Genomic DNA, 11,651 nt, shown 5'->3' with positions numbered 1-11,651 from the left:
ACCATCAACCTACCGGGAGGAGAACAACCGCAGCCGTCTGTGGGACCCGTCCATCCAGCCATTTGTTTTACCGGAGACTTTGCATTCGTCATTGGCTGAGTGAGTACCCCCGTGCCGTGCGGCACAGCGCTGCCCCCGCGACCCTGCACCTCACCAGGCCCCGTAACCCGCCTGCCATCCCTAACCCTCACTGGGGCCCTGGGACAACCAACCCCCCTACCCACGGAGGGGAGAACCAACATCCAAGCTGCTCCCTGTCATCACTCCTGGGATCCCCGTCCAGAGCAGCGGTGGTGTCACAACCTCACCACGACCGTGGGTGGCGTCACGGACAATATCCCCAAACCACACACCACCCCCTTTCACTCACGGGCGAGGAACGCCGCTCGAGTCCCCGAGATCCGGCCCACCGCTCGAGACACCACTGAGCAGCAGCAGCCAGACCCGAGGAGTGGGTGAGCGCAGTGTCCCCTCCTCCGCCCGCGACATATCCGCAATCATATTGGGAACTAAGCAGAAAAGGGCTGGTCTATAACTCGGATTCCAATTTTAGGCAAATTTACAAGTTCTGTCCACAGGATTTCAAACACCAAACTACATATATGCAAATGTTGCTCTTTGAAAGACAAGTCCAGCAATTCCCTTACATGGCCAGTCCATTCCTCTATTACTGAGAAATCAGCGTTTGAATTAATATGCAAATTTAGCTGAAGAGCTATTTGTAGATCTGAAGTCTCTTCCCTCCAGCTCTATTTCCCACCCAGCGCGGCCTTCTCCTGCTTAATTGATGGCTCTTTTGCCTGAAATTACAGAGCATGGAGACTGTCAGTCGCACAGAAGGTAGCGGAATAGAGTGGAGAATAGAGCTGGAGTGACAGAGGCTTCAGATCTACCTTAGTTCTTCAGCTTCATCTGCATATCAATACAAATGATGATTTCTCAGTAATGGCGGATGGACTGGCCATGTAACGGTACTACTGGACTTGTCTTTCAAAGAACTACATGCAAATATTAGTACTTTGGTGTGTGAACTCTTGCAGATATTGCCTTTCAAGGGATTATCCAGGACTTATATGGATATCATATTGGTGCCAGTTCAACATTTAGCACCTTTACCAATCAGCTGTTTGAAGCTCATGGGGAGGCTGGATATACTCAGTGTATAAAGCCAGAACCACACAGCCTTAAATGCCGTTTAGTGGCTATTCCATCTACAGTGCCTTGCGAAAGTATTCAGCCCCCTTGGACTTTTCATCCTTTTCCCACATTTCAGGCTTCAAACATGAAGATAAAAAAAAATAATTTTTGGGGAAGAATCAACAACAAGTGGGACACAATTGTGAAGTAGAACGAAATTTATTGCTTATGTTAAACTTTTATAAAAAATAAAAAGCTAAAAATTGGGGCGTGTAATATTATTCGTCCCCTTTACTTTCAGTGCAGCAAACTCACTCCAGAAGTTCATTGAGGATCTCTGAATGATCCAATGTTGTCCTAAATGACTGATGATGATAAATATAAGCCCCTGTGTATAATCTAGTCTCCGTATAGATGCACCTGCTCTGTGATAGTCTCAGTGTTCTGTTTAAAGCGCAGATAGCATCATGAAGACCAAGGAACACAACAGGCAGGTCTGTGATACTGTTGTGGAGAAGTTTAAAGCCAGATTTAGATACAAAAAGATTTCCAAAACTTTAAACATCGCAAGGAGCACTGTGCAAGCGATCATATTGAAATGGAAGGAGTATCATACCACTGCAAATTTACCAAGACCTGGCCGTCCCTCTAAATTTTCATATCAGGGTGTCATGGTGGCTCAGTGGTTAGCACTGAAGCCTTGCAGCGCTGGGGTCCTGGGTTCAAATCCCACCAAGGACACAATCTGCAAGGAGTTTGTATGTTCTCCCCATGTTTGTGTGGGTTTCCTTCGGGGTCTCCATTTTCTCCCACACTCCAAAAACATACTAATAGGGAACGTAGATTGTGAGCCCCAATGGGGACAGTGTTTCCCTTGTATGTAAAGCACTGTAGAATTAATAGCGCTATATAAATTAATAATTATTATCTCTTTTTTTAAGAGAGAATAATAGTTGAAGTCTGATCAGAAATGCAGCCAAGAGGCCCATGATCACTCTGGATGAACTGCAGAGATCTACAGCTGAGGTGGGAGAGTCTGTCCATAGGATAACAATCAGTCGTACATTGCACAAATCTGGCCTTTATGGAAGAGTAGCAAGAAGAAAGACATTTCTCAAAGATATCCATAAAAAGTGTTGTTTAAAGTTTGCTACAAGCCACCTGGGAGACACACCAAACATGTGGAAGAAGGTGCTCTGGTCAGATGAAAACAAAATTGAACTTTTTGGGCTCAATGCCAAACGATATGTTTGGTGTAAAAGCAACACAGCTCATCACCCTGAACACACCATCCCCACTGTCAAACATGGTGGTGGCAGCATCATGGTTTGGGCTTGCTTTTCTTCAGCAGGGACAGGGAAGATGGTAAAAATTGATGGGAAGATGGATGGAGCCAAATACAGGTCCATTCTTGAAGAAAACCTGTTGGAGTCTGCAAAAGACCTGAGACTGGGACGGAGATTTGTCTTCCAACAAGACAATGATCCAAAACATAAAGCAAAATCTACAATGGAATGGTTCAGAAATAAACGTATCCAGGTGTTAGAATGGCCAAGTCAAAGTCCAGACCTTAATCCAATCGAGAATCTGTGGAAAGAGCTGAAAACTGCTGTTCACAAACGCCTCCATCCAACCTCACTCAGCTCCAGCTGTTTGCAAAGGAAGAATGGGCAAGAATTTCAATCGATGTGTAAAACTGATAGACACATACCCCAAGCGACTTGCAGGTGTAATTGCAGCAAAAGGTGGAGCTACAAAGTATTAACTTAAGGGGGCCGAATAATCTTGCACGACCCAATTTTTTATTTTTTACAAAAGTTTAACAACATAAGCAATACATTTCGTTCAACTTCACAATTGTGTCCCACTTGTTGTTGATTCTTCACCAAAAATTATTTTTTTTTATCTTTATGTTTGAAGCCTGAAATGTGGGAAAAGGTTGAAAAGGCCAAGGGGGCTGAATACTTTCGCAAGGCACTGTATATGGGCATGCAGGTGATAGAAAGATAAACACAGTTATACCTTGATATCTGCAATCTGATGTCTTATTCCAGAGAAATCTACATTTTTCCTAAGATGTAAATGAGCTGTTAATATCTATAGGTGTCATGAGTGTGTCGCGTTCGCAGGTTACATCTTCTATTGGAGTGAATTTACTTTATTTTATGCTGAAAGGCTTAAAGGGGTATTCCCATCTCGAAGATCCTATCCCAAGATGTAGTAGGTGTCATTATGATATTAGCAAATACCTCCAAATTGAAATCTTCTGATTCACTATGTCAAATACCTCATGTACAGGGCATTGCAGGACCTTAGATATCCATGGTTACGTCCACTAGCAACCAACTAACTATCACTGTATGCGTGGTCATAACCATGGATACCTAAGGTACAGCAAAACTCTGCACATGAGCTAAGCAACAAAGTGAGTCAGAAGATTTCTATTTGGAGGTATTTTCTAATAATATTATGACACCGACTACATATTGGCATAGCATATTGGAGATGGGAATATCCCTTTAAGGATTCTTTCCCTTCGGGTGAGATTACTCAGCCTTAGTCACAGCTGCAGCATTTTTTTTCATCATGCCCTTCTGCTATATATTCCCACTTCTGGCTTTACTCCATACCAGTGACAGATTTTTATATACTGACCCCTTTGAAGAAGCCTGTTTCTGGAGTAGCTGAAATGTAATTTCAATTGCAGCTGTGAAGTTTCCTACTGATAAAAGGAGTGTTTTTTGTTGTTTCTTTCACCACCCATTTGTCTTACCTTCCTTGTATTGTTTTATTGCAGTAGTGGGACTAGTGTTCTGCTTGCCTACACCCTAGTCAGGGTAAGTTCAGGTCCTTCGAGGGTCTAGCCACATGAAGATGCACAGAAGGAGGACCCATCTAGGGACATTAGAGAGTGTAGGGATCAGCCACAGGTGAGTGTGAGGTAAGGGCCCCTCTCCCCTCTCCAGGGCCTTGCTTTATATCTTCCATGGTTTTCCCTCTGTCTTGCACCACACGCTGGGAGTTCCCTCGCACCAGTGTAACAATGGGCTGGACATAAATCTTTCTGAGAATCTGTCTCCGGAGCTTATTTTAAATGAAAGGGGATCTTATCAGTAGAAGACATGTAATGACAGACAGTCTGCTCTTCTAATCTCTCTAAAGTGCTGTGCCTGATTATAACTAACACAGTACAGTAGAGTTGAACTTTGTCTCATTCCAAACACATTTACAGCTGCAGCTATCTTCTCACAGTCCTGTCAGTTCTTCTGTAGTGCCCATACCCTAACACTGGCTGCCTGTGATATGGAAGTTAAAGCACTATGAGAAAACAACTGCAGTCCCAGATATTTTTGTAATGAGACAAAGTTCTTCTGTACTGTGTTAGTTGTAATTGCACTCAGCTTTACCATGATATCAGAAGAGCAGACTGTCAGTCATTACATGTCTCAAACTGGTAACGCCCATTTAATTTAAAAATCAGCTCTGGAGGCAGATTTTCATTTGCATATTTATAAAAATGGATTTCTCTGGAATAAGACATTGGATCTAAGGTATCATTTTATTCAACTTTCTATGACCTGCATGCCAATATACAGAAAAAAGTACTTAGTCAATCACCAATTGTGCAGTAGGTATGGTGTTCTTTGGAAGCAACTCAGCATTCTGTCTCCTCCAAACATGACAAGTTGTGTTTCTACCAAACAGTTCTACTTTGGTTTCATCAGACCATATGACATTCTCCCAATACTCTTCTGGATAATCCAAATGCTCTCTGGCAAACTTCAGACGAGCTCGGACATGCACTGGCTTAAGCAGAGGAACACGTCTGGCACTGCAGGATCTGAGTCCCTGGCGCCGTAGTATGTTACTGATGGTAGCCTTTGTTACAGTGGTCCCAGCTCTATGCAGGTCATTCACTAGGTCCTCCCATGTGGTTCTGGGATTTTTACTCACCGCTCCTTTAATCATTTTGACCCCACGGGTTGAGATATTTCGTGAAGCCCCAGATCGAGGGAGATTATCAGTGGTTTTGTATGTCTTCCATTTTCTTATTATTGCTCCCACAGTGGATTTCATCACACCAAGTTTCTTGCCTATTACGCTTATTGCAGATTTAGTCATTCCAGCCTGGTGCAGGGCTACAATTTTGTTTATGGTGTCCTTTGACAGCTCTTTGGTCTTCACTATAGTGGAGCTCAGAGTGTGACTGTTTGAGTTCTGAACAGGTGTCTTTTATACTGATAACAAGTTCAATGCCATTAGTACAGGTAATGAGTGGAGGACAGAGGAGCCTCTTAAAGAAAAAGTGACAGGTCTGTGAAAGCCAGAAATCTTCCATGTTTTTAGGTGACTAAATACTTATTTACCACCTTAATTTGCAAAAAAAATCTTCGAAATCAGACAAGGTGATTTTCTGGATTTGTTTTCTCATTTTGTCTCTCATATATGGGGTCTACTTTTGATGTTAATTACAGGCCTTTCTCATCTTTATAAGTGGGAGAACTTGCACAATTGGTGGCTGACTAAATACTTTTTTCTCCACTGTATATGGCTTAGGAAGGTTGATTCTACTTATGGATTCCCTTTAAAGGTTACATTCATTTTTTTGTTTTCTTTGTGCAGAGAAGAAATGACAGGAGTGAACCCATAAAAGTGAACATTGTGATCTTAAATGCTATTTACACTTTCACACAGGATATTTTTTATTGTTCATTTTCTTCCTATATGCAACATTTAGCAACTTTAATCTTCATTGAAACTGACTGGACTGAAAAAATGTTAGAAATCTCTCCTAGTTCAGAGGTGCTCTCTCTGCTCCCCGTCTCTCAGTGTTAGAGATAGCAGGAGGGAGGGAGTTGTACACAGATCTCCACAGTGGAGAGGGGAGAATGTTACTAATGTTTAATGGAGAGCAGCAGGTTATACACAATTAGGGAAGCACATGGTGAAGAATGGACAGTATTAAAGCTATACTGATACATGGAGGTGTACCGACCCCGTGGAAGCAGCCAAGCTGCACAGATCTGGGCTCACTGTGGCTCGAGGGTCTCCAGACCCAGGGGTCATGCGGCCACTTGAATGAAAAGAAGGGGAGTATTTACAGGGGGGTTATAGTTCGTGACGCCACCCATGGTGTGTGGTAATTAGGACTACCACCGCTGCTGTTGGGAGTACCCGGGGATGATGGAATGGGGCAGCAAGGTGTTGGAACCCTCCACGGGTAGGGGATGCCTCGGGACTCGGTGAAAGGTGGGAAGTGCCGTGGGGATGAAGGGGTCACTCTCGTACTCACTCAGTCCATATTCAGACAACCGGGTAAACCAAGTCTCTGGGTCCGCTGCCGCTGAGGGGAGCTCGTCCGGGTCCCATCCCCAAGTGGTGCTGCCTGGTGGTCCGTGACCTGCCTCCTGGCACTTAGTTTAGACTTCAACTTGATGGCCCGGTAGCTTGGAACTAGCCGGGCCCCGCTCCCCACTATGGCTAAGTGAGGGAGCTTGCTCTCAGGGCTCACGCTTGGGATTTTCTGGACCGTTTTTGGTTGGAAAGTCCTATCCTCCTCGTTACGCTAATGCCCCGATTTTCGAGTGGGTGGGAACGGATCGTGAAGGCTCCATTCTCCTCAGGTGAATTGTCGGGTTGCCTGAAGCTAGTCCCCGACCTAGGGTCCGTGTACCCTGTCGTGTCTTCAGTGATAGGGCCAGGCTGCCGGCCGTCCTCCTCGACAAGTCCGAGCACCTTGCCACGATCCCCTGCGAACGGGGGTCCGACTTTTTCTAGGCCCAGACCACCGTCTGCAACCTAGTCCGTTACTTTGGGAGTCCCACTCCCTACCTCCTTTGAGCTCCTCTCAGCTCGAGGGCTACTCTCTCCTCTCCTCTACTCACTGAACTCAACTCCACTACACTTCCTCACCTACCCTCCCCAACCCCTCAGGTGGGCGACTTTATTCCTCTCAAGCCGTCCACTGGTGTGATAGGTGGGTGTGGTGCAGGGTGTCTCTAGGATTTTGATTCGCTGATGGAGGCAACACCACTTAAGTAGGGACCCAGAACCAAGAGGAAGGCGGAATACTGCATGGGAGGGCAGTTTGTGCAGTACCCTGTGACAACCTGAAAGCCCAGGGGCATCACAAAGGTACTGAAAACAGCAGCAGCAGCAGCCTGGTTTCACAGAAACCTCACATCCAGCCTATATTACAGATAGAGACACTCCCATAAGAGCAAAATCTGAAGCTTAATTCTGTGAACTGCAAATGAAGGGGTCTTAAAATGATGAAGAAATTAATATTGCAAAATTAAATTTAGTACAATTCTATTAACTAAAGGCAACTAGTAACAAAAAAATATATAACCCCAGCATTAGATGATTGGCTGGTCTTTCATTTGTAATGCCTCATTTCGAGTGGCAGACAATGTTGATCTACACTGTAAAGGAACAAGTTACACAACGCCCTATAAAAATATATTTCCTTTACATTCACTCTCACAATGTTTTATTATTTTCATTTTTTAAGTGATATATTTTTACATTTACATTTTATAATTTGCGCCTGTCCCATTAAAATAATTAAGGGAAAGTGTAGCAAACGTGAATAAATGTAGTGTAAAAATAGAGCAGCTGTGGGTTATACATTTAAACATCCTCTTTATTTTCATATGCGTTGGCTAAATTTGGTATGCAGGAGGAATGAAAAGAACATTTTCCTAATTATCACTTCTGCTTTGTAGAGATGTATTATCCTCCCTCTTTGAAAGACAGATACATTATTTATGGCGGTGAGGAGCTCCTGCACTGTCTAGCCTTTCCTCACCAATCATTTTCTGCTGCCGACGTTTAGCTGACTTATATTTCTCCACTTTCCTGATACAAATTGCTAAAGGGGCTTCATGTGTCCTCTCTAACTCTGAAATTTACCTATACTAAGAAAAATCTGCTGCAGAAATAATGACAAAAAACGATGTGAACATTAGAGATGAGCAAACTGGCCGTGGTTCGGCTCGAGTTCGGTTCGTCGAACGGAGGTCTCGTTCGAGTTCAGTTCGGCGAACGTTCGACGAACCGAACTCGAACCAATAGGATATAATGGGAGGCAATCACAAACACATAAAAACACATTATAAATGTACACATACAGTTAACAAACATTGCCATAACACTTACCGGTCCCCGCGATCCCTCCTGTACTCTGTCTCCTGCCGCTATTCCATCCGATGATCGCTGAATCCTCCCGGTAACCAGCACTGCCAGCAGAGATGCAGGACCTATCGTGACGTCAAAATAGCCATGTGACCAGTCACGTGGCTATTATCTCATTGGCTACAGACTGGTCACATGACTATGACGCGTCACGTAGGACCTGTCATTGCACTCTCCGGTACACGGTGCACATTTGTGTATCGCCGTGTACCGGCGACATGCTCTAGCACACGGTCAACTCCCCGTTCCGTTAGGGACCGGCTGACACAGCCGGTCATTAACGGAGATGACCGTTGCCATAGCAACGCAGTTAGCGGTGACGTCACCACTAACCGCGGCTCCGGGAATCACATGATCGGAGCCTTGTTGCTATGGTAACGCGTCTGTCACCGCCAGCAGCCGGCAGCACTGATCTCTCACGGAGTGAAGGCTGCACGCTGCTTCCCGTGCAGCCTTCACGGAGTGAAGGCTGCACGGGAAGCAGCGTCTTCCCTCATGCAGCAGTGATGGAGCAGAGCTGCATTTGTTGAACGAGAAAGACAGAATACCATGGATCGTGGAGGGCTGACAGGGGGTAATAAAGATGGAGTCTCTAATGTGTCTGTGTATTTATTTCTATTAAAGTATTTTTTCTCTGTGTGGTGTCTTTTTTTTAACCCTTTATTGGAGATTCTTAATGGCCGGGTCAAACGTGCCTGACATTAAGAATCTCTGGCTTAATACTAGCTAGTAAAACAAAGCCAGTATTAACTCATGATTACCCAACAAGCCACCCGGCTCCAGGGCTGTTGGAAGAGTTGGATACAGCGCCAGATGATGGCGCTTCTATGAGAGCGCCATTTTCTGGGGCGGCTGCGGACTGTAATTCGCAGCAGTGGCGCCCAGAAACCTTGGGCTAACCTGTGCTGCGGATTCCAATCCCCAGCTGCCTAGTTGTACCTGGCTGGACACAAAAATGGGGCGAAGCCCACATCATTTGTTTTTCAATTATTTCATGAAATAAGTGAAATAATTAAAAAAAACGGGCTTCCCTATATTTTTGGTTCCCAGCCGGGTACAAATAGGCAACTGGTGGCTGGAGGCAGCCCGTGGCTGCCTGCTGTACCTGGCTAGCATACAAAAATATGGCGAAGCCCACATCATTTTTTTGGTGGGCAAAAAACTTCTGCATACAGTCCTGGATGGAGTATGCTGAGCCTTGTAGTTCTGCAGCTGCTGTCTGCTCTTCTCCATACAGACAGACAGCAGCTGCAGAACTACAAGGCTCAGCATACTCCATCCAGGACTGTATGCAGAAGTTTTTTGCCCCCTGAAAAAATTATGTGGGCTTCGCCATATTTTTGTATGCTAGCCAGGTACAGCAGGCAGGTACGGCTGTCCCCAACCCCCAGTTGCCTATTTGTACCTGGCTGGGAACCAAAAATAAAGGCAAGCCCTTTTTTTATTATTTCATGAATTTCATGAAATAATTAGAAAACAAATGACGTAGGCTTCGCCCCATTTTTGTGTCCAGCCAGGTACAACTAGGCAGCTGGGGATTGGAATCCGCAGCACAGGTTGGCCTGAGCTTTCTGGGCCCCACTGATGCGAATTGCAGTCTGCAGCCGCCTCAGAAAATGGCACTTTCATAGAAGCGCCATCTTCTGGCGCTGTATCCAACTCTTCCAGCACCTGCCTGCTATACCTGGCTAGCATACAAAAATATGGCGAAGCTCACGTCCTTTTTTTGTAGTTTTTTGACAAAAAAAATAAAAAATGCTTCCCTGGATTTTCCATTGCCAGTGAAGGTAACACCAAGCAGTGGGGGTTAGCAGCCAGTAGCTGCTTGGATTACCCTTAGCTAGCTATACAAAAAATGCAGCGGGAGCCCATATATATTTTTTTTAATTATTTATTTAAATAACTAAAAACAAAATGGGCTTCCCTGTATTTTGATTGCTGGACATCACAGTGCTGTAAAAATAAATCTTTAAAAAAAATGATGTAGCGCTCCGCGGTATTTTTGATTCTCAGCGCAGATAAAGCAGACAGCTATGGGTTGCCACCCCCATCTGCCTGCCGTTACCTTGGTTGGCAATCAAAATACAGGGAAGCCCATTAATTTTTTCTATTTAAAAAATAGTTAAAAAAAATGACGTTGGGTCCCCCCATTTTTGATAGCCAGCTAGGGTAAAGCAGATGGCTGTAGCCTGAAAACCACAGCTGGCAGCTTTACCGTGGTTGGGGATCCAGTGTGGAGGTCACCCCAGGCTCTTTTTTTATAATTATTTTATAAATATTAATAATTACACAAAAAAAGTAGGGTCCCCCGCAAATTGGATCACCAGCCAAGGTAAAGCGGACAGCTGTGGTCTGGTATTCTCAGGGTGGGAAGGTCCATAGTTATTGGGCCTTCACAGCCTAAAAATAGCAGGCCGCAGGCACCCCAGACGTGGCGCATCCACTAGATGCGCCAATCCTGGCGCTTCACCCCAGCTCATCCCGTGCCCTGGTGCAGTGGCAAACGGTGATTGGATTGATATTAGCTGTAAAGTCACCTGATATCAAGCCCAGCAGTTTGTGATGTCATGGCGTCTATTAGATACCCAACATCATAAACTGTCAGTACTAACAAAAATTATTTGAAAAAACAGTCCCCAAAACATTTCCTCTTTCACCAATTTATTGTAAGAAAAAAAATAAAGGGGTCCTACGACGACTCTGGACCGTCTAGAATATGGGGGGGAGACACTCAGGGAACGTTTCCCGTATTTTCTAGGAGTGCAGACCCTTCATGTGAGGAGTGTGGGTGCAATGAATCTGCACTCACTCTCCCCGGGTCCACAGCAGCAGAGTCCATGTCGTAATGGTTGCTACCAAAGCTGCAATGCCCTGCTCATGAGGTAAGGGCATGCCTAATCAGGAGAACTATTCTACATTTTCAAATATTGGTATTTGCTGATATTATTGCTATTCCACCTACTATATATTGGGGATAGGATCTTGGAGATGGAATACCCCTTTAAGTCCAGTTATCCAGCTGAATGAATACTTAACAACAGAGCTCGCTATTTAGATGTGTTTTCTTGTGGCGTATAACGGACTCTCATGTTTGGTAGTCGTTCAGCAGGGAAACTATAAAAGCAAATCCCTCCATTTGGAAATGTAGTATATAGCTCTACTGATCAATTATGTTCCTTACCTCATGAGCAGGGCATTGCAGTAATAATAATAATTTATTCATTTATATAGCGTTATTAATTCCATAGCGCTGTATGTCTTTGGAGTGTGGGAGGAAACCGGAGTACCTGGAGGAAACCCACGCAAACACGGGGAGA

The sequence above is a fragment of the Anomaloglossus baeobatrachus genome, chromosome 3 (genome assembly GCF_048569485.1).
Source record: "Anomaloglossus baeobatrachus isolate aAnoBae1 chromosome 3, aAnoBae1.hap1, whole genome shotgun sequence".
Classification (NCBI taxonomy): domain Eukaryota; kingdom Metazoa; phylum Chordata; class Amphibia; order Anura; family Aromobatidae; genus Anomaloglossus; species Anomaloglossus baeobatrachus.
This window is presented reverse-complemented; position numbering follows the sequence as displayed.